At 39.2% G+C, this 24,689-nt stretch overlaps 1 non-coding gene across 1 annotated transcript; it reads left to right on the forward strand.

Annotated features, from left to right (window-relative positions):
* Positions 1 to 20,029: 20,029 nt before the first annotated feature.
* On the forward strand, positions 20,030 to 20,102 carry TRNAA-AGC (transfer RNA alanine (anticodon AGC)). Its single transcript has one exon. It is a non-coding gene; the product is annotated as a tRNA-Ala (tRNA).
* The last annotated feature ends 4,587 nt before the right edge of the window (positions 20,103 to 24,689 follow it).

The raw sequence follows: 24,689 nt of genomic DNA on the forward strand, positions 1-24,689 counted from the left end.
TTTGACGTATGTTTGTATTTGGAGTATGCTGATTCTGAAAATGTAAGTTTTATGTGAATGTGATGCCTACTTTTAAAGTTATGAATAATGTGGAAAAACTGTATTTCTCTGCTTGTGATAATTACATTACCCATTTTGTAATGGCACCCCTTTATGCCCAGGGTGCCATTACAAAAGATGCGAGCGGAAAAGTGGGGGATTAGCTCAAATGGTAGAGCGCTCGCTTAGCATGTGAGAGGTAGCAGGATTGATGCTTCTTCTTTTAAATGAAGGGTGCTTAGTTGAACTTTTTGTTTACCTGGATGTCATTGCCACAGCAGCATGTTGCAAAATGTTTAACTGCTTACCTGATTCTTCAAAAATTTCCTACTTTGACATTGAGTGAACTCACAAATTACCTTCGATAGCTCAGCTGGTAGAGCGGAGGACTGTTGTTGGTATATGATAGCAATCCTTAGGTCGCTGGTTCAATTCTGGCTCGAAGGACATGTGTTTTTCTCTCTTGTAGAGCAGAGGACTGTATGTTGCATGTCTGTATTTTATGTAATAAATGTAACCTTGTGTATTTTACTGTCTTTTTACTGCCATGTGCTTAATGGAGTTTTGCATCTGTCCTTGGAGATAATTGGATTACTTCCCAATTATCTCCAGGATAGAAGACTCTGTGGAACTGGTTTTGGGCAGAAAAGTCATGCTTCATTTGGTCACAAAGGACTACGATCTATCTTTTGAACCACTGGACCAATTTGTATGATTTTGACGTATGTTTGTATTTGGAGTATGCTGATTCTGAAAATGTAAGTTTTATGTGAATGTGATGCCTACTTTTAAAGTTATGAATAATGTGGAAAAACTGTATTTCTCTGCTTGTGATAATTACATTACCCATTTTGTAATGGCACCCCTTTATGCCCAGGGTGCCATTACAAAAGATGAGAGCGGAAAAGTGGGGGATTCGCTCAAATGGTAGAGCGCTCGCTTAGCATGTGAGAGGTAGCGGGATTGATGCTTCTTCTTTTAAATGAAGGGTGCTTAGTTGAACTTTTTGTTTACCTGGATGTCATTGCCACAGCAGCATGTTGCAAAATGTTTAACTGCTTACCTGATTCTTAAAAAATTTCCTACTTTGACATTGAGTGAACTCACAAATTACCTTCGATAGCTCAGCTGGTAGAGCGGAGGACTGTAGTTGGTATATGATAGCAATCCTTAGGTCGCTGGTTCAATTCTTGCTCGAAGGACATGTGTTTTTCTCTCTTGTAGAGCAGAGGACTGTATGTTGCATGTCTGTATTTTATGTAATAAATGTAACCTTGTGTATTTTACTGTCTTTTTACTGCCATGTGCTTAATGGAGTTTTGCATCTGTCCTTGGAGATAATTGGATTACTTCCCAATTGTCTCCAGGATAGAAGACTCTGTGGAACTGGTTTTGGGCAGAAAAGCCATGCTTCATTTGGCCACAAAGGACTACGATCTATCTTTTGAACCACTGGACCAATTTGTATGATTTTGACGTATGTTTGTATTTGGAGTATGCTGATTCTGAAAATGTAAGTTTTATGTGAATGTGATGCATACTTTTAAAGTTATGAATAATGTGGAAAAACTGTATTTCTCTGCTTGTGATAATTACATTACCCATTTTGTAATGGCACCCCTTTATGCCCAGGGTGCCATTACAAAAGATGCGAGCGGAAAAGTGGGGGATTAGCTCAAATGGTAGAGCGCTCGCTTAGCATGTGAGAGGTAGCGGGATCTATGCCCGCATTCTCCAGTGGCTGCTTCTTCTTTTAAATGAAGGGTGCTTAGTTGAACTTTTTGTTTACCTGGATGTCATTGCCACAGCAGCATGTTGCAAAATGTTTAACTGCTTACCTGATTCTTCAAAAATTTCCTACTTTGACATTGAGTGATCTCACAAATTACCTTCGATAGCTCAGCTGGTAGAGCGGAGGACTGTAGTTGGTATATGATAGCAATCCTTAGGTCGCTGGTTCAATTCTGGCTCGAAGGACATGTGTTTTTCTCTCTTGTAGAGCAGAGGACTGTATGTTGCATGTCTGTATTTTATGTAATAAATGTAACCTTGTGTATTTTACTGTCTTTTTACTGCCATGTGCTTAATGGAGTTTTGCATCTGTCCTTGGAGATAATTGGATTACTTCCCAATTATCTCCAGGATAGAAGACTCTGTGGAACTGGTTTTGGGCAGAAAAGTCATGCTTCATTTGGTCACAAAGGACTACGATCTATCTTTTGAACCACTGGACCAATTTGTATGATTTTGACGTATGTTTGTATTTGGAGTATGCTGATTCTGAAAATGTAAGTTTTATGTGAATGTGATGCCTACTTTTAAAGTTATGAATAATGTGGAAAAACTGTATTTCTCTGCTTGTGATAATTACATTACCCATTTTGTAATGGCACCCCTTTATGCCCAGGGTGCCATTACAAAAGATGCGAGCGGAAAAGTGGGGGATTAGCTCAAATGGTAGAGCGCTCGCTTAGCATGTGAGAGGTAGCAGGATTGATGCTTCTTCTTTTAAATGAAGGGTGCTTAGTTGAACTTTTTGTTTACCTGGATGTCATTGCCACAGCAGCATGTTGCAAAATGTTTAACTGCTTACCTGATTCTTCAAAAATTTCCTACTTTGACATTGAGTGAACTCACAAATTACCTTCGATAGCTCAGCTGGTAGAGCGGAGGACTGTTGTTGGTATATGATAGCAATCCTTAGGTCGCTGGTTCAATTCTGGCTCGAAGGACATGTGTTTTTCTCTCTTGTAGAGCAGAGGACTGTATGTTGCATGTCTGTATTTTATGTAATAAATGTAACCTTGTGTATTTTACTGTCTTTTTACTGCCATGTGCTTAATGGAGTTTTGCATCTGTCCTTGGAGATAATTGGATTACTTCCCAATTATCTCCAGGATAGAAGACTCTGTGGAACTGGTTTTGGGCAGAAAAGTCATGCTTCATTTGGTCACAAAGGACTACGATCTATCTTTTGAACCACTGGACCAATTTGTATGATTTTGACGTATGTTTGTATTTGGAGTATGCTGATTCTGAAAATGTAAGTTTTATGTGAATGTGATGCCTACTTTTAAAGTTATGAATAATGTGGAAAAACTGTATTTCTCTGCTTGTGATAATTACATTACCCATTTTGTAATGGCACCCCTTTATGCCCAGGGTGCCATTACAAAAGATGAGAGCGGAAAAGTGGGGGATTCGCTCAAATGGTAGAGCGCTCGCTTAGCATGTGAGAGGTAGCGGGATTGATGCTTCTTCTTTTAAATGAAGGGTGCTTAGTTGAACTTTTTGTTTACCTGGATGTCATTGCCACAGCAGCATGTTGCAAAATGTTTAACTGCTTACCTGATTCTTAAAAAATTTCCTACTTTGACATTGAGTGAACTCACAAATTACCTTCGATAGCTCAGCTGGTAGAGCGGAGGACTGTAGTTGGTATATGATAGCAATCCTTAGGTCGCTGGTTCAATTCTTGCTCGAAGGACATGTGTTTTTCTCTCTTGTAGAGCAGAGGACTGTATGTTGCATGTCTGTATTTTATGTAATAAATGTAACCTTGTGTATTTTACTGTCTTTTTACTGCCATGTGCTTAATGGAGTTTTGCATCTGTCCTTGGAGATAATTGGATTACTTCCCAATTGTCTCCAGGATAGAAGACTCTGTGGAACTGGTTTTGGGCAGAAAAGCCATGCTTCATTTGGCCACAAAGGACTACGATCTATCTTTTGAACCACTGGACCAATTTGTATGATTTTGACGTATGTTTGTATTTGGAGTATGCTGATTCTGAAAATGTAAGTTTTATGTGAATGTGATGCATACTTTTAAAGTTATGAATAATGTGGAAAAACTGTATTTCTCTGCTTGTGATAATTACATTACCCATTTTGTAATGGCACCCCTTTATGCCCAGGGTGCCATTACAAAAGATGCGAGCGGAAAAGTGGGGGATTAGCTCAAATGGTAGAGCGCTCGCTTAGCATGTGAGAGGTAGCGGGATCTATGCCCGCATTCTCCAGTGGCTGCTTCTTCTTTTAAATGAAGGGTGCTTAGTTGAACTTTTTGTTTACCTGGATGTCATTGCCACAGCAGCATGTTGCAAAATGTTTAACTGCTTACCTGATTCTTCAAAAATTTCCTACTTTGACATTGAGTGATCTCACAAATTACCTTCGATAGCTCAGCTGGTAGAGCGGAGGACTGTAGTTGGTATATGATAGCAATCCTTAGGTCGCTGGTTCAATTCTGGCTCGAAGGACATGTGTTTTTCTCTCTTGTAGAGCAGAGGACTGTATGTTGCATGTCTGTATTTTATGTAATAAATGTAACCTTGTGTATTTTACTGTCTTTTTACTGCCATGTGCTTAATGGAGTTTTGCATCTGTCCTTGGAGATAATTGGATTACTTCCCAATTATCTCCAGGATAGAAGACTCTGTGGAACTGGTTTTGGGCAGAAAAGTCATGCTTCATTTGGTCACAAAGGACTACGATCTATCTTTTGAACCACTGGACCAATTTGTATGATTTTGACGTATGTTTGTATTTGGAGTATGCTGATTCTGAAAATGTAAGTTTTATGTGAATGTGATGCCTACTTTTAAAGTTATGAATAATGTGGAAAAACTGTATTTCTCTGCTTGTGATAATTACATTACCCATTTTGTAATGGCACCCCTTTATGCCCAGGGTGCCATTACAAAAGATGCGAGCGGAAAAGTGGGGGATTAGCTCAAATGGTAGAGCGCTCGCTTAGCATGTGAGAGGTAGCAGGATTGATGCTTCTTCTTTTAAATGAAGGGTGCTTAGTTGAACTTTTTGTTTACCTGGATGTCATTGCCACAGCAGCATGTTGCAAAATGTTTAACTGCTTACCTGATTCTTCAAAAATTTCCTACTTTGACATTGAGTGAACTCACAAATTACCTTCGATAGCTCAGCTGGTAGAGCGGAGGACTGTTGTTGGTATATGATAGCAATCCTTAGGTCGCTGGTTCAATTCTGGCTCGAAGGACATGTGTTTTTCTCTCTTGTAGAGCAGAGGACTGTATGTTGCATGTCTGTATTTTATGTAATAAATGTAACCTTGTGTATTTTACTGTCTTTTTACTGCCATGTGCTTAATGGAGTTTTGCATCTGTCCTTGGAGATAATTGGATTACTTCCCAATTATCTCCAGGATAGAAGACTCTGTGGAACTGGTTTTGGGCAGAAAAGTCATGCTTCATTTGGTCACAAAGGACTACGATCTATCTTTTGAACCACTGGACCAATTTGTATGATTTTGACGTATGTTTGTATTTGGAGTATGCTGATTCTGAAAATGTAAGTTTTATGTGAATGTGATGCCTACTTTTAAAGTTATGAATAATGTGGAAAAACTGTATTTCTCTGCTTGTGATAATTACATTACCCATTTTGTAATGGCACCCCTTTATGCCCAGGGTGCCATTACAAAAGATGAGAGCGGAAAAGTGGGGGATTCGCTCAAATGGTAGAGCGCTCGCTTAGCATGTGAGAGGTAGCGGGATTGATGCTTCTTCTTTTAAATGAAGGGTGCTTAGTTGAACTTTTTGTTTACCTGGATGTCATTGCCACAGCAGCATGTTGCAAAATGTTTAACTGCTTACCTGATTCTTAAAAAATTTCCTACTTTGACATTGAGTGAACTCACAAATTACCTTCGATAGCTCAGCTGGTAGAGCGGAGGACTGTAGTTGGTATATGATAGCAATCCTTAGGTCGCTGGTTCAATTCTTGCTCGAAGGACATGTGTTTTTCTCTCTTGTAGAGCAGAGGACTGTATGTTGCATGTCTGTATTTTATGTAATAAATGTAACCTTGTGTATTTTACTGTCTTTTTACTGCCATGTGCTTAATGGAGTTTTGCATCTGTCCTTGGAGATAATTGGATTACTTCCCAATTGTCTCCAGGATAGAAGACTCTGTGGAACTGGTTTTGGGCAGAAAAGCCATGCTTCATTTGGCCACAAAGGACTACGATCTATCTTTTGAACCACTGGACCAATTTGTATGATTTTGACGTATGTTTGTATTTGGAGTATGCTGATTCTGAAAATGTAAGTTTTATGTGAATGTGATGCATACTTTTAAAGTTATGAATAATGTGGAAAAACTGTATTTCTCTGCTTGTGATAATTACATTACCCATTTTGTAATGGCACCCCTTTATGCCCAGGGTGCCATTACAAAAGATGAGAGCGGAAAAGTGGGGGATTCGCTCAAATGGTAGAGCGCTCGCTTAGCATGTGAGAGGTAGCGGGATTGATGCTTCTTCTTTTAAATGAAGGGTGCTTAGTTGAACTTTTTGTTTACCTGGATGTCATTGCCACAGCAGCATGTTGCAAAATGTTTAACTGCTTACCTGATTCTTAAAAAATTTCCTACTTTGACATTGAGTGAACTCACAAATTACCTTCGATAGCTCAGCTGGTAGAGCGGAGGACTGTAGTTGGTATATGATAGCAATCCTTAGGTCGCTGGTTCAATTCTGGCTCGAAGGACATGTGTTTTTCTCTCTTGTAGAGCAGAGGACTGTATGTTGCATGTCTGTATTTTATGTAATAAATGTAACCTTGTGTATTTTACTGTCTTTTTACTGCCATGTGCTTAATGGAGTTTTGCATCTGTCCTTGGAGATAATTGGATTACTTCCCAATTATCTCCAGGATAGGAGACTCTGTGGAACTGGTTTTGGGCAGAAAAGTCATGCTTCATTTGGTCACAAAGGACTACGATCTATCTTTTGAACCACTGGACCAATTTGTATGATTTTGACGTATGTTTGTATTTGGAGTATGCTGATTCTGAAAATGTAAGTTTTATGTGAATGTGATGCATACTTTTAAAGTTATGAATAATGTGGAAAAACTGTATTTCTCTGCTTGTGATAATTACATTACCCATTTTGTAATGGCACCCCTTTATGCCCAGGGTGCCATTACAAAAGATGCGAGCGGAAAAGTGGGGGATTAGCTCAAATGGTAGAGCGCTCGCTTAGCATGTGAGAGGTAGCGGGATCGATGCCCGCATTCTCCAGTGGCTGCTTCTTCTTTTAAATGAAGGGTGCTTAGACTGTATGTTGCATGTCTGTATTTTATGTAATAAATGTAACCTTGTGTATTTTACTGTCTTTTTACTGCCATGTGCTTAATGGAGTTTTGCATCTGTCCTTGGAGATAATTGGATCACTTCCCAATTGTCTCCAGGATAGAAGACTCTGTGGAACTGGTTTTGGGCAGAAAAGCCATGCTTCATTTGGCCACAAAGGACTACGATCTATCTTTTGAACCACTGGACCAATTTGTATGATTTTGACGTATGTTTGTATTTGGAGTATGCTGATTCTGAAAATGTAAGTTTTATGTGAATGTGATGCATACTTTTAAAGTTATGAATAATGTGGAAAAACTGTATTTCTCTGCTTGTGATAATTACATTACCCATTTTGTAATGGCACCCCTTTATGCCCAGGGTGCCATTACAAAAGATGCGAGCGGAAAAGTGGGGGATTAGCTCAAATGGTAGAGCGCTCGCTTAGCATGTGAGAGGTAGCGGGATCGATGCCCGCATTCTCCAGTGGCTGCTTCTTCTTTTAAATGAAGGGTGCTTAGACTGTATGTTGCATGTCTGTATTTTATGTAATAAATGTAACCTTGTGTATTTTACTGTCTTTTTACTGCCATGTGCTTAATGGAGTTTTGCATCTGTCCTTGGAGATAATTGGATCACTTCCCAATTGTCTCCAGGATAGAAGACTCTGTGGAACTGGTTTTGGGCAGAAAAGCCATGCTTCATTTGGCCACAAAGGACTACGATCTATCTTTTGAACCACTGGACCAATTTGTATGATTTTGACGTATGTTTGTATTTGGAGTATGCTGATTCTGAAAATGTAAGTTTTATGTGAATGTGATGCATACTTTTAAAGTTATGAATAATGTGGAAAAACTGTATTTCTCTGCTTGTGATAATTACATTACCCATTTTGTAATGGCACCCCTTTATGCCCAGGGTGCCATTACAAAATATGAGAGCGGAAAAGTGGGGGATTAGCTCAAATGGTAGAGCGCTCGCTTAGCATGTGAGAGGTAGCGGGATCGATGCCCGCATTCTCCAGTGGCTGCTTCTTCTTTTAAATGAAGGGTGCTTAGACTGTATGTTGCATGTCTGTATTTTATGTAATAAATGTAACCTTGTGTATTTTACTGTCTTTTTACTGCCATGTGCTTAATGGAGTTTTGCATCTGTCCTTGGAGATAATTGGATTACTTCCCAATTATCTCCAGGATAGAAGACTCTGTGGAACTGGTTTTGGGCAGAAAAGTCATGCTTCATTTGGTCACAAAGGACTACGATCTATCTTTTGAACCACTGGACCAATTTGTATGATTTTGACGTATGTTTGTATTTGGAGTATGCTGATTCTGAAAATGTAAGTTTTATGTGAATGTGATGCCTACTTTTAAAGTTATGAATAATGTGGAAAAACTGTATTTCTCTGCTTGTGATAATTACATTACCCATTTTGTAATGGCACCCCTTTATGCCCAGGGTGCCATTACAAAAGATGAGAGCGGAAAAGTGGGGGATTCGCTCAAATGGTAGAGCGCTCGCTTAGCATGTGAGAGGTAGCGGGATTGATGCTTCTTCTTTTAAATGAAGGGTGCTTAGTTGAACTTTTTGTTTACCTGGATGTCATTGCCACAGCAGCATGTTGCAAAATGTTTAACTGCTTACCTGATTCTTAAAAAATTTCCTACTTTGACATTGAGTGAACTCACAAATTACCTTCGATAGCTCAGCTGGTAGAGCGGAGGACTGTAGTTGGTATATGATAGCAATCCTTAGGTCGCTGGTTCAATTCTTGCTCGAAGGACATGTGTTTTTCTCTCTTGTAGAGCAGAGGACTGTATGTTGCATGTCTGTATTTTATGTAATAAATGTAACCTTGTGTATTTTACTGTCTTTTTACTGCCATGTGCTTAATGGAGTTTTGCATCTGTCCTTGGAGATAATTGGATTACTTCCCAATTGTCTCCAGGATAGAAGACTCTGTGGAACTGGTTTTGGGCAGAAAAGCCATGCTTCATTTGGCCACAAAGGACTACGATCTATCTTTTGAACCACTGGACCAATTTGTATGATTTTGACGTATGTTTGTATTTGGAGTATGCTGATTCTGAAAATGTAAGTTTTATGTGAATGTGATGCATACTTTTAAAGTTATGAATAATGTGGAAAAACTGTATTTCTCTGCTTGTGATAATTACATTACCCATTTTGTAATGGCACCCCTTTATGCCCAGGGTGCCATTACAAAATATGAGAGCGGAAAAGTGGGGGATTAGCTCAAATGGTAGAGTGCTCGCTTAGCATGTGAGAGGTAGCGGGATCGATGCCCGCATTCTCCAGTGGCTGCTTCTTCTTTTAAATGAAGGGTGCTTAGATTGTATGTTGCATGTCTGTATTTTATGTAATAAATGTAACCTTGTGAATTTTACTGTGTTTTTACTGCCATGTGCTTAATGGAGTTTTGCATCTGTCCTTGGAGATAATTGGATCACTTCCCAATTGTCTCCAGGATAGAAGACTCTGTGGAACTGGTTTTGGGCAGAAAAGCCATGCTTCATTTGGCCACAAAGGACTACGATCTATCTTTTGAACCACTGGACCAATTTGTATGATTTTGACGTATGTTTGTATTTGGAGTATGCTGATTCTGAAAATGTAAGTTTTATGTGAAATTGATGCATACTTTTAAAGTTATGAATAATGTGGAAAAACTGTATTTCTCTGCTTGTGATAATTACATTACCCATTTTGTAATGGCACCCCTTTATGCCCAGGGTGCCAATACAAAAGATGAGAGCGGAAAAGTGGGGGATTCGCTAAAATGGTAGAGCGCTCGCTTAGCATGTGAGAGGTAGCGGGATCGATGCCCGCATTCTCCAGTGACTGCTTCTTCTTTTAAATGAAGGGTGCTTAGACTGTATGTTGCATGTCTGCCATTACAAAAGATGCGAGCGGAAAAGTGGGGGATTAGCTCAAATGGTAGAGCGCTCGCTTAGCATGTGAGAGGTAGCGGGATCGATGCCCGCATTCTCCAGTGGCTGCTTCTTCTTTTAAATGAAGGGTGCTTAGACTGTATGTTGCATGTCTGTATTTTATGTAATAAATGTAACCTTGTGTATTTTACTGTCTTTTTACTGCCATGTGCTTAATGGAGTTTTGCATCTGTCCTTGGAGATAATTGGATTACTTCCCAATTATCTCCAGGATAGAAGACTCTGTGGAACTGGTTTTGGGCAGAAAAGTCATGCTTCATTTGGTCACAAAGGACTACGATCTATCTTTTGAACCACTGGACCAATTTGTATGATTTTGACGTATGTTTGTATTTGGAGTATGCTGATTCTGAAAATGTAAGTTTTATGTGAATGTGATGCATACTTTTAAAGTTATGAATAATGTGGAAAAACTGTATTTCTCTGCTTGTGATAATTACATTACCCATTTTGTAATGGCACCCCTTTATGCCCAGGGTGCCATTACAAAATATGAGAGCGGAAAAGTGGGGGATTCGCTCAAATGGTAGAGCGCTCGCTTAGCATGTGAGAGGTAGCGGGATCGATGCCCGCATTCTCCAGTGGCTGCTTCTTCTTTTAAATGAAGGGTGCTTAGACTGTATGTTGCATGTCTGTATTTTATGTAATAAATGTAACCTTGTGTATTTTACTGTCTTTTTACTGCCATGTGCTTAATGGAGTTTTGCATCTGTCCTTGGAGATAATTGGATCACTTCCCAATTGTCTCCAGGATAGAAGACTCTGTGGAACTGGTTTTGGGCAGAAAAGCCATGCTTCATTTGGCCACAAAGGACTACGATCTATCTTTTGAACCACTGGACCAATTTGTATGATTTTGACGTATGTTTGTATTTGGAGTATGCTGATTCTGAAAATGTAAGTTTTATGTGAATGTGATGCATACTTTTAAAGTTATGAATAATGTGGAAAAACTGTATTTCTCTGCTTTTGATAATTACATTACCCATTTTGTAATGGCACCCCTTTATGCCCAGGGTGCCATTGCAAAAGATGCGAGCGGAAAAGTGGGGGATTAGCTCAAATGGTAGAGCGCTCGCTTAGCATGTGAGAGGTAGCGGGATCGATGCCCGCATTCTCCAGTGGCTGCTTCTTCTTTTAAATGAAGGGTGCTTAGACTGTATGTTGCATGTCTGTATTTTATGTAATAAATGTAACCTTGTGTATTTTACTGTCTTTTTACTGCCATGTGCTTAATGGAGTTTTGCATCTGTCCTTGGAGATAATTGGATTACTTCCCAATTATCTCCAGGATAGAAGACTCTGTGGAACTGGTTTTGGGCAGAAAAGTCATGCTTCATTTGGTCACAAAGGACTACGATCTATCTTTTGAACCACTGGACCAATTTGTATGATTTTGACGTATGTTTGTATTTGGAGTATGCTGATTCTGAAAATGTAAGTTTTATGTGAATGTGATGCATACTTTTAAAGTTATGAATAATGTGGAAAAACTGTATTTCTCTGCTTGTGATAATTACATTACCCATTTTGTAATGGCACCCCTTTATGCCCAGGGTGCCATTACAAAATATGAGAGCGGAAAAGTGGGGGATTAGCTCAAATGGTAGAGCGCTCGCTTAGCATGTGAGAGGTAGCGGGATCGATGCCCGCATTCTCCAGTGGCTGCTTCTTCTTTTAAATGAAGGGTGCTTAGACTGTATGTTGCATGTCTGTATTTTATGTAATAAATGTAACCTTGTGTATTTTACTGTCTTTTTACTGCCATGTGCTTAATGGAGTTTTGCATCTGTCCTTGGAGGTAATTGGATCACTTCCCAATTGTCTCCAGGATAGAAGACTCTGTGGAACTGGTTTTGGGCAGAAAAGCCATGCTTCATTTGGCCACAAAGGACTACGATCTATCTTTTGAACCACTGGACCAATTTGTATGATTTTGACGTATGTTTGTATTTGGAGTATGCTGATTCTGAAAATGTAAGTTTTATGTGAAATTGATGCATACTTTTAAAGTTATGAATAATGTGGAAAAACTGTATTTCTCTGCTTTTGATAATTACATTACCCATTTTGTAATGGCACCCCTTTATGCCCAGGGTGCCATTACAAAAGATGCGAGCGGAAAAGTGGGGGATTAGCTCAAATGGTAGAGCGCTCGCTTAGCATGTGAGAGGTTGCGGGATCGATGCCAGCATTCTCCAGTGGCTGCTTCTTCTTTTAAATGAAGGGTGCTTAGACTGTATGTTGCATGTCTGTATTTTATGTAATAAATGTAACCTTGTGTATTTTACTGTCTTTTTACTGCCATGTGCTTAATGGAGTTTTGCATCTGTCCTTGGAGATAATTGGATTACTTCCCAATTATCTCCAGGATAGAAGACTCTGTGGAACTGGTTTTGGGCAGAAAAGTCATGCTTCATTTGGTCACAAAGGACTACGATCTATCTTTTGAACCACTGGACCAATTTGTATGATTTTGACGTATGTTTGTATTTGGAGTATGCTGATTCTGAAAATGTAAGTTTTATGTGAATGTGATGCATACTTTTAAAGTTATGAATAATGTGGAAAAACTGTATTTCTCTGCTTGTGATAATTACATTACCCATTTTGTAATGGCACCCCTTTATGCCCAGGGTGCCATTACAAAATATGAGAACGGAAAAGTGGGGGATTAGCTCAAATGGTAGAGCGCTCGCTTAGCATGTGAGAGGTAGCGGGATCGATGCCCGCATTCTCCTGTGGCTGCTTCTTCTTTTAAATGAAGGGTGCTTAGACTGTATGTTGCATGTCTGTATTTTATGTAATAAATGTAACCTTGTGTATTTTACTGTCTTTTTACTGCCATGTGCTTAATGGAGTTTTGCATCTGTCCTTGGAGATAATTGGATTACTTCCCAATTATCTCCAGGATAGAAGACTCTGTGGAACTGGTTTTGGGCAGAAAAGTCATGCTTGATTTGGTCACAAAGGACTACGATCTATCTTTTGAACCACTGGACCAATTTGTATGATTTTGACGTATGTTTGTATTTGGAGTATGCTGATTCTGAAAATGTAAGTTTTATGTGAATGTGATGCATACTTTTAAAGTTATGAATAATGTGGAAAAACTGTATTTCTCTGCTTGTGATAATTACATTACCCATTTTGTAATGGCACCCCTTTATGCCCAGGGTGCCATTACAAAATATGAGAGCGGAAAAGTGGGGGATTAGCTCAAATGGTAGAGCGCTCGCTTAGCATGTGAGAGGTAGCGGGATCGATGCCAGCATTCTCCAGTGGCTGCTTCTTCTTTTAAATGAAGGGTGCTTAGACTGTATGTTGCATGTCTGTATTTTATGTAATAAATGTAACCTTGTGTATTTTACTGTCTTTTTACTGCCATGTGCTTAATGGAGTTTTGCATCTGTCCTTGGAGATAATTGGATTACTTCCCAATTATCTCCAGGATAGAAGACTCTGTGGAACTGGTTTTGGGCAGAAAAGTCATGCTTCATTTGGTCACAAAGGACTACGATCTATCTTTTGAACCACTGGACCAATTTGTATGATTTTGACGTATGTTTGTATTTGGAGTATGCTGATTCTGAAAATGTAAGTTTTATGTGAATGTGATGCATACTTTTAAAGTTATGAATAATGTGGAAAAACTGTATTTCTCTGCTTGTGATAATTACATTACCCATTTTGTAATGGCACCCCTTTATGCCCAGGGTGCCATTACAAAATATGAGAGCGGAAAAGTGGGGGATTAGCTCAAATGGTAGAGCGCTCGCTTAGCATGTGAGAGGTAGCGGGATCGATGCCCGCATTCTCCAGTGGCTGCTTCTTATTTTAAATGAAGGGTGCTTAGACTGTATGTTGCATGTCTGTATTTTATGTAATAAATGTAACCTTGTGTATTTTACTGTCTTTTTATTGCCATGTGCTTAATGGAGTTTTGCATCTGTCCTTGGAGATAATTGGATCACTTCCCAATTGTCTCCAGGATAGAAGACTCTGTGGAACTGGTTTTGGGCAGAAAAGCCATGCTTCATTTGGCACAAAGGACTACGATCTATCTTTTGAACCACTGGACCAATTTGTATGATTTTGACGTATGTTTGTATTTGGAGTATGCTGATTCTGAAAATATAAGTTTTATGTGAAATTGATGCATACTTTTAAAGTTATGAATAATGTGGAAAAACTGTATTTCTCTGCTTTTGATAATTACATTACCCATTTTGTAATGGCACCCCTTTATGCCCAGGGTGCCATTACAAAAGATGCGAGCGGAAAAGTGGGGGATTAGCTCAAATGGTAGAGCGCTCGCTTAGCATGTGAGAGGTAGCGGGATCGATGCCCGCATTCTCCAGTGGCTGCTTCTTCTTTTAAATGAAGGGTGCTTAGACTGTATGTTGCATGTCTGTATTTTATGTAATAAATGTAACCTTGTGTATTTTACTGTCTTTTTACTGCCATGTGCTTAATGGAGTTTTGCATCTGTCCTTGGAGATAATTGGATCACTTCCCAATTGTCTCCAGGATAGAAGACTCTGTGGAACTGGTTTTGGGCAGAAAAGCCATGCTTCATTTGGCCACAAAGGACTACGATCTATCTTTTGAACCACTGGACCAATTTGTATGATTTTGACGTATGTTTGTATTTGGAGTATGCTGATTCTGAAAATGTAAGTTTTATGTGAAATTGATGCATACTTTTAAAGTTATGAATAATGTGGAAAAACTGTATTTCTCTGCTTGTGATAATTACATTACCCATTTTGTAATGGCACCCCTTTATGCCCAGGGTGCCATTACAAAAGATGAGAGCGGAAAAGTGGGGGATTAGCTCAAATGGTAGAGCGCTCGCTTAGCATGTGAGAGGTAGCGGGATCGATGCCCGCATTCTCCAGTGGCTGTTTCTTCTTTTAAATGAAGGGTGCTTAGACTGTATGTTGCATGTCTGTATTTTATGTAATAAATGTAACCTTGTGTATTTTACTGTCTTTTTACTGCCATGTGCTTAATGGAGTTTTGCATCTGTCCTTGGAGATAATTGGATCACTTCCCAATTGTCTCCAGGATAGAAGACTCTGTGGAACTGGTTTTGGGCAGAAAAGCCATGCTTCATTTGGCCACAAAGAACTACGATCTATCTTTTGAACCACTGGACCAATTTGTATGATTTTGACGTATGTTTGTATTTGGAGTATGCTGATTCTGAAAATGTAAGTTTTATGTGAAATTGATGCATACTTTTAAAGTTATGAATAATGTGGAAAAACTGTATTTCTCTGCTTGTGATAATTACATTACCCATTTTGTAATGGCACCCCTTTTTCCCAGGGTGCCATTACAAAAGATGAGAGCGGAAAAGTGGGGGATTCGCTAAAATGGTAGAGCGCTCGCTTAGCATGTGAGAGGTAGCGGGATCGATGCCCGCATTCTCCAGTGGCTGCTTCTTCTTTTAAATGAAGGGTGCTTAGACTGTATGTTGCATGTCTGTATTTTATGTAATAAATGTAACCTTGTGTATTTTACTGTCTTTTTACTGCCATGTGCTTAATGGAGTTTTGCATCTGTCCTTGGAGATAATTGGATCACTTCCCAATTGTCTCCAGGATAGAAGACTCTGTGGAACTGGTTTTGGGCAGAAAAGCCATGCTTCATTTGGTCACAAAGGACTACGATCTATCTTTTGAACCACTGGACCAATTTGTATGATTTTGACGTATGTTTGTATTTGGAGTATGCTGATTCTGAAAATGTAAGTTTTATGTGAAATTGATGCATACTTTTAAAGTTATGAATAATGTGGAAAAACTGTATTTCTCTGCTTGTGATAATTACATTACCCATTTTGTAATGGCACCCCTTTATGCCCAGGGTGCCATTACAAAATATGAGAGCGGAAAAGTGGGGGATTAGCTCAAATGGTAGAGCGCTCGCTTAGCATGTGAGAGGTAGCGGGATCGATGCCAGCATTCTCCAGTGGCTGCTTCTTCTTTTAAATGAAGGGTGCTTAGACTGTATGTTGCATGTCTGTATTTTATGTAATAAATGTAACCTTGTGTATTTTACTGTCTTTTTACTGCCATGTGCTTAATGGAGTTTTGCATCTGTCCTTGGAGATAATTGGATTACTTCCCAATTATCTCCAGGATAGAAGACTCTGTGGAACTGGTTTTGGGCAGAAAAGTCATGCTTCATTTGGTCACAAAGGACTACGATCTATCTTTTGAACCACTGGACCAATTTGTATGATTTTGACGTATGTTTGTATTTGGAGTATGCTGATTCTGAAAATGTAAGTTTTATGTGAATGTGATGCATACTTTTAAAGTTATGAATAATGTGGAAAAACTGTATTTCTCTGCTTGTGATAATTACATTACCCATTTTGTAATGGCACCCCTTTATGCCCAGGGTGCCATTACAAAATATGAGAGCGGAAAAGTGGGGGATTAGCTCAAATGGTAGAGCGCTCGCTTAGCATGTGAGAGGTAGCGGGATCGATGCCCGCATTCTCCAGTGGCTGCTTCTTATTTTAAATGAAGGGTGCTTAGACTGTATGTTGCATGTCTGTATTTTATGTAATAAATGTAACCTTGTGTATTTTACTGTCTTTTTATTGCCATGTGCTTAATGGAGTTTTGCATCTGTCCTTGGAGATAATTGGATCACTTCCCAATTGTCTCCAGGATAGAAGACTCTGTGGAACTGGTTTTGGGCAGAAAAGCCATGCTTCATTTGGCACAAAGGACTACGATCTATCTTTTGAACCACTGGACCAATTTGTATGATTTTGACGTATGTTTGTATTTGGAGTATGCTGATTCTGAAAATATAAGTTTTATGTGAAATTGATGCATACTTTTAAAGTTATGAATAATGTGGAAAAACTGTATTTCTCTGCTTTTGATAATTACATTACCCATTTTGTAATGGCACCCCTTTATGCCCAGGGTGCCATTACAAAAGATGCGAGCGGAAAAGTGGGGGATTAGCTCAAATGGTAGAGCGCTCGCTTAGCATGTGAGAGGTAGCGGGATCGATGCCCGCATTCTCCAGTGGCTGCTTCTTCTTTTAAATGAAGGGTGCTTAGACTGTATGTTGCATGTCTGTATTTTATGTAATAAATGTAACCTTGTGTATTTTACTGTCTTTTTACTGCCATGTGCTTAATGGAGTTTTGCATCTGTCCTTGGAGATAATTGGATCACTTCCCAATTGTCTCCAGGATAGAAGACTCTGTGGAACTGGTTTTGGGCAGAAAAGCCATGCTTCATTTGGCCACAAAGGACTACGATCTATCTTTTGAACCACTGGACCAATTTGTATGATTTTGACGTATGTTTGTATTTGGAGTATGCTGATTCTGAAAATGTAAGTTTTATGTGAAATTGATGCATACTTTTAAAGTTATGAATAATGTGGAAAAACTGTATTTCTCTGCTTGTGATAATTACATTACCCATTTTGTAATGGCACCCCTTTATGCCCAGGGTGCCATTACAAAAGATGAGAGCGGAAAAGTGGGGGATTAGCTCAAATGGTAGAGCGCTCGCTTAGCATGTGAGAGGTAGCGGGATCGATGCCCGCATTCTCCAGTGGCTGTTTCTTCTTTTAAATGAAGGGTGCTTAGACTGTATGTTGCATGTCTGTATTTTATGTAATAAATGTAACCTTGTGTATTTTACTGTCTTTTTACTGCCATGTGCTTAATGGAGTTTTGCATCTGTCCTTGGAGATAATTGGATCACTTCCCAATTGTCTCCAGGATAGAAGACTCTGTGGAACTGGTTTTGGGCAGAAAAGCCATGCTTCATTTGGCCACAAAGAACTACGATCTATCTTTTGAACCACTGGACCAATTTGTATGATTTTGACGTATGTTTGTATTTGGAGTATGCTGATTCTGAAAATGTAAGTTTTATGTGAAATTGATGCATACTTTTAAAGTTATGAATAATGTGGAAAAACTGTATTTCTCTGCTTGTGATAATTACATTACCCATTTTGTAATGGCACCCCTTTTTCCCAGGGTGCCATTACAAAAGATGAGAGCGGAAAAGTGGGGGATTCGCTAAAATGGTAGAGCGCTCGCTTAGCATGTGAGAGGTAGCGGGATCGATGCCCGCATTCTCCAGTGGCTGCTTCTTCTTTTAAATGAAGGGTGCTTAGACTGTATGTTGCATGTCTGTATTTTATGTAATAAATGTAACCTTGTGTATTTTACTGTCTTTTTACTGCCATGTGCTTAATGGAGTTTTGCATCTGTCCTTGGAGATAATTGGATCACTTCCCAATTGTCTCCAGGATAGAAGACTCTGTGGAACTGGTTTTGGGCAGAAAAGCCATGCTTCATTTGGTCACAAAGGACTACGATCTATCTTTTGAACCACTGGACCAATTTGTATGATTTTGACGTATGTTTGTATTTGGAGTATGCTGATTCTGAAAATGTAAGTTTTATGTGAAATTGATGCATACTTTTAAAGTTATGAATAATGTGGAAAAACTGTATTTCTCTGCTTGTGATAATTACATTACCCATTTTGTAATGGCACCCCTTTATGCCCAGGGTGCCATTACAAAAGATGAGAGCGGAAAAGTGGGGGATTCGCTAAAATGGTAGAGCGCTCGCTTAGCATGTGAGAGGTAGCGGGATCGATGCCCGCATTCTCCAGTGGCTGCTTCTTCTTTCAAATGAAGGGTGCTTAGACTGTATGTTGCATGTCTGTATTTTATGTAATAAATGTAACCTTGTGTATTTTACTGTCTTTTTACTGCCATGTGCTTAATGGAGTTTTGCATCTGTCCTTGGAGATAATTGGATCACTTCCCAATTGTCTCCAGGATAGAAGACTCTGTGGAACTGGTTTTGGGCAGAAAAGCCATGCTTCATTTGGTCACAAAGGACTACGATCTATCTTTTGAACCACTGGACCAATTTGTATGATTTTGACGTATGTTTGTATTTGGAGTATGCTGATTCTGAAAATGTAAGTTTTATGTGAAATTGATGCATACTTTTAAAGTTATGAATAATGTGGAAAAACTGTATTTCTCTGCTTGTGATAATTACATTACCCATTTTGTAATGGCACCCCTTTATGCCCAGGGTGCCATTACAAAAGATGAGAGCGGAAAAGTGGGGGATTCGCTCAAATGGTAGAGCGCTCGCTTAGCATGTGAGAGGTAGCGGGATTGATGCTTCTTCTTTTAAATGAAGGGTGCTTAGTTGAACTTTTTGTTTACCTGGATGTCATTGCCACAGCAGCATGTTGCAAAATGTTTAACTGCTTACCTGATTCTTAAAAAATTTCCTACTTTGACATTGAGTGAACTCACAAATTACCTTCGATAGCTCAGCTGGTAGAGCGGAGGACTGTAGTTGGTATATGATAGCAATCCTTAGGTCGCTGGTTCAATTCTGGCTCGAAGGACATGTGTTTTTCTCTCTTGTAGAGCAGAGGACTGTATGTTGCATGTCTGTATTTTATGTAATAAATGTAACCTTGTGTATTTTACTGTCTTTTTACTGCCATGTGCTTAATGGAGTTTTGCATCTGTCCTTGGAGATAATTGGATTACTTCCCAATTATCTCCAGGATAGAAGACTCTGTGGAACTGGTTTTGGGCAGAAAAGTCATGCTTCATTTGGTCACAAAGGACTACGATCTATCTTTTGAACCACTGGACCAATTTGTATGATTTTGACGTATGTTTGTATTTGGAGTATGCTGATTCTGAAAATGTAAGTTTTATGTGAATGTGATGCATACTTTTAAAGTTATGAATAATGTGGAAAAACTGTATTTCTCTGCTTTTGATAATTACATTACCCATTTTGTAATGGCACCCCTTTATGCCCAGGGTGCCATTACAAAAGATGCGAGCGGAAAAGTGGGGGATTAGCTCAAATGGTAGAGCGCTCGCTTAGCATGTGAGAGGTAGCGGGATCGATACCCGCATTCTCCAGTGGCTGCTTATTCTTTTAAATGAAGGGTGCTTAGTTGAACTTTTTGTTTACCTGGATGTCATTGCCACAGCAGCATGTTGCAAAATGTTTAACTGCTTACCTGATTCTTCAAAAATTTCCTACTTTGACATTGAGTGAACACACAAATTACCTTCGATAGCTCAGCTGGTAGAGCGGAGGACTGTAGTTGGTATATGATAGCAATCCTTAGGTCGCTGGTTCAATTCTGGCTCGAAGGACATGTGTTTTTCTCTCTTGTAGAGCAGAGGACTGTATGTTGCATGTCTGTATTTTATGTAATAAATGTAACCTTGTGTATTTTACTGTCTTTTTACTGCCATGTGCTTAATGGAGTTTTGCATCTGTCCTTGGAGATAATTGGATTACTTCCCAATTATCTCCAGGATAGAAGACTCTGTGGAACTGGTTTTGGGCAGAAAAGTCATGCTTCATTTGGTCACAAAGGACTACGATCTATCTTTTGAACCACTGGACCAATTTGTTTGATTTTGACGTATGTTTGTATTTGGAGTATGCTGATTCTGAAAATGTAAGTTTTATGTGAATGTGATGCATACTTTTAAAGTTATGAATAATGTGGAAAAACTGTATTTCTCTGCTTGTGATAATTACATTACCCATTTTGTAATGGCACCCCTTTATGCCCAGGGTGCCATTACAAAAGATGAGAGCGGAAAAGTGGGGGATTAGCTCAAATGGTAGAGCGCTCGCTTAGCATGTGAGAGGTAGCGGGATCGATGCCCGCATTCTCCAGTGGCTGCTTCTTCTTTTAAATGAAGGGTGCTTAGTTGAACTTTTTGTTTACCTGGATGTCATTGCCACAGCAGCATGTTGCAAAATGTTGAACTGCATACCTGATTCTTAAAAAATTTCCTACTTTGACATTGAGTGAACTCGCAAATTACCTTCGATAGCTCAGCTGGTAGAGCGGAGGACTGTAGTTGGTATATGATAGCAATCCTTAGGTCGCTGGTTCAATTCTGGCTCGAAGGACATGTGTTTTTCTCTCTTGTAGAGCAGAGGACTGTATGTTGCATGTCTGTATTTTATGTAATAAATGTAACCTTGTGTATTTTACTGTCTTTTTACTGCCATGTGCTTAATGGAGTTTTGCATCTGTCCTTGGAGATAATTGGATTACTTCCCAATTATCTCCAGGATAGAAGACTCTGTGGAACTGGTTTTGGGCAGAAAAGTCATGCTTCATTTGGTCACAAAGGACTACGATCTATCTTTTGAACCACTGGACCAATTTGTATGATTTTGACGTATGTTTGTATTTGGAGTATGCTGATTCTGAAAATGTAAGTTTTATGTGAATGTGATGCATATTTTTAAAGTTATGAATAATGTGGAAAAACTGTATTTCTCTGCTTGTGATAATTACATTACCCATTTTGTAATGGCACCCCTTTATGCCCAGGGTGCCATTACAAAAGATGCGAGCGGAAAAGTGGGGGATTAGCTCAAATGGTAGAGCGCTCGCTTAGCATGTGAGAGGTAGCGGGATCGATGCCCGCATTCTCCAGTGGCTGCTTCTTCTTTTAAATGAAGGGTGCTTAGACTGTATGTTGCATGTCTGTATTTTATGTAATAAATGTAACCTTGTGTATTTTACTGTCTTTTTACTGCCATGTGCTTAATGGAGTTTTGCATCTGTCCTTGGAGATAATTGGATCACTTCCCAATTGTCTCCAGGATAGAAGACTCTGTGGAACTGGTTTTGGGCAGAAAAGCCATGCTTCATTTGGCCACAAAGGACTACGATCTATCTTTTGAACCACTGGACCAATTTGTATGATTTTGACGTATGTTTGTATTTGGAGTATGCTGATTCTGAAAATGTAAGTTTTATGTGAAATTGATGCATACTTTTAAAGTTATGAATAATGTGGAAAAACTGTATTTCTCTGCTTGTGATAATTACATTACCCATTTTGTAATGGCACCCCTTTATGCCCAGGGTGCCATTACAAAAGATGAGAGCGGAAAAGTGGGGGATTCGCTAAAATGGTAGAGCGCTCGCTTAGCATGTGAGAGGTAGCGGGATCGATGCCCGCATTCTCCAGTGGCTGCTTCTTCTTTTAAATGAAGGGTGCTTAGTTGAACTTTTTGTTTACCTGGATGTCATTGCCACAGCAGCATGTTGCAAAATGTTGAACTGCATACCTGATTCTTAAAAAATTTCCTACTTTGACATTGAGTGAACTCGCAAATTACCTTCGATAGCTCAGCTGGTAGAGCGGAGGACTGTAGTTGGTATATGATAGCAATCCTTAGGTCGCTGGTTCAATTCTGGCTCGAAGGACATGTGTTTTTCTCTCTTGTAGAGCAGAGGACTGTATGTTGCATGTCTGTATTTTATGTAATAAATGTAACCTTGTGTATTTTACTGTCTTTTTACTGCCATGTGCTTAATGGAGTTTTGCATCTGTCCTTGGAGATAATTGGATTACTTCCCAATTATCTCCAGGATAGAAGACTCTGTGGAACTGGTTTTGGGCAGAAAAGTCATGCTTCATTTGGTCACAAAGGACTACGATCTATCTTTTGAACCACTGGACCAATTTGTATGATTTTGACGTATGTTTGTATTTGGAGTATGCTGATTCTGAAAATGTAAGTTTTATGTGAATGTGATGCATATTTTTAAAGTTATGAATAATGTGGAAAAACTGTATTTCTCTGCTTGTGATAATTACATTACCCATTTTGTAATGGCACCCCTTTATGCCCAGGGTGCCATTACAAAAGATGCGAGCGGAAAAGTGGGGGATTAGCTCAAATGGTAGAGCGCTCGCTTAGCATGTGAGAGGTAGCGGGATCGATGCCCGCATTCTCCAGTGGCTGCTTCTTCTTTTAAATGAAGGGTGCTTAGACTGTATGTTGCATGTCTGTATTTTATGTAATAAATGTAACCTTGTGTATTTTACTGTCTTTTTACTGCCATGTGCTTAATGGAGTTTTGCATCTGTCCTTGGAGATAATTGGATCACTTCCCAATTGTCTCCAGGATAGAAGACTCTGTGGAACTGGTTTTGGGCAGAAAAGCCATGCTTCATTTGGCCACAAAGGACTACGATCTATCTTTTGAACCACTGGACCAATTTGTATGATTTTGACGTATGTTTGTATTTGGAGTATGCTGATTCTGAAAATGTAAGTTTTATGTGAAATTGATGCATACTTTTAAAGTTATGAATAATGTGGAAAAACTGTATTTCTCTGCTTGTGATAATTACATTACCCATTTTGTAATGGCACCCCTTTATGCCCAGGGTGCCATTACAAAAGATGAGAGCGGAAAAGTGGGGGATTCGCTAAAATGGTAGAGCGCTCGCTTAGCATGTGAGAGGTAGCGGGATCGATGCCCGCATTCTCCAGTGGCTGCTTCTTCTTTTAAATGAAGGGTGCTTAGACTGTATGTTGCATGTCTGTATTTTATGTAATAAATGTAACCTTGTGTATTTTACTGTCTTTTTACTGCCATGTGCTTAATGGAGTTTTGCATCTGTCCTTGGAGATAATTGGATCACTTCCCAATTGTCTCCAGGATAGAAGACTCTGTGGAACTGGTTTTGGGCAGAAAAGCCATGCTTCATTTGGTCACAAAGGACTACGATCTATCTTTTGAACCACTGGACCAATTTGTATGATTTTGACGTATGTTTGTATTTGGAGTATGCTGATTCTGAAAATGTAAGTTTTATGTGAAATTGATGCATACTTTTAAAGTTATGAATAATGTGGAAAAACTGTATTTCTCTGCTTGTGATAATTACATTACCCATTTTGTAATGGCACCCCTTTATGCCCAGGGTGCCATTACAAAAGATGCGAGCGGAAAAGTGGGGGATTAGCTCAAATGGTAGAGCGCTCGCTTAGCATGTGAGAGGTAGCGGGATCGATGCCCGCATTCTCCAGTGGCTGCTTCTTCTTTTAAATGAAGGGTGCTTAGACTGTATGTTGCATGTCTGTATTTTATGTAATAAATGTAACCTTGTGTATTTTACTGTCTTTTTACTGCCATGTGCTTAATGGAGTTTTGCATCTGTCCTTGGAGATAATTGGATCACTTCCCAATTGTCTCCAGGATAGAAGACTCTGTGGAACTGGTTTTGGGCAGAAAAGCCATGCTTCATTTGGCCACAAAGGACTACGATCTATCTTTTGAACCACTGGACCAATTTGTATGATTTTGACGTATGTTTGTATTTGGAGTATGCTGATTCTGAAAATGTAAGTTTTATGTGAATGTGATGCATATTTTTAAAGTTATGAATAATGTGGAAAAACTGTATTTCTCTGCTTGTGATAATTACATTACCCATTTTGTAATGGCACCCCTTTATGCCCAGGGTGCCATTACAAAAGATGCGAGCGGAAAAGTGGGGGATTAGCTCAAATGGTAGAGCGCTCGCTTAGCATGTGAGAGGTAGCGGGATCGATGCCCGCATTCTCCAGTGGCTGCTTCTTCTTTTAAATGAAGGGTGCTTAGACTGTATGTTGCATGTCTGTATTTTATGTAATAAATGTAACCTTGTGTATTTTACTGTCTTTTTACT

This window comes from Pelobates fuscus, chromosome 4, assembly GCF_036172605.1.
Source record: "Pelobates fuscus isolate aPelFus1 chromosome 4, aPelFus1.pri, whole genome shotgun sequence".
NCBI classification, from domain to species: domain Eukaryota; kingdom Metazoa; phylum Chordata; class Amphibia; order Anura; family Pelobatidae; genus Pelobates; species Pelobates fuscus.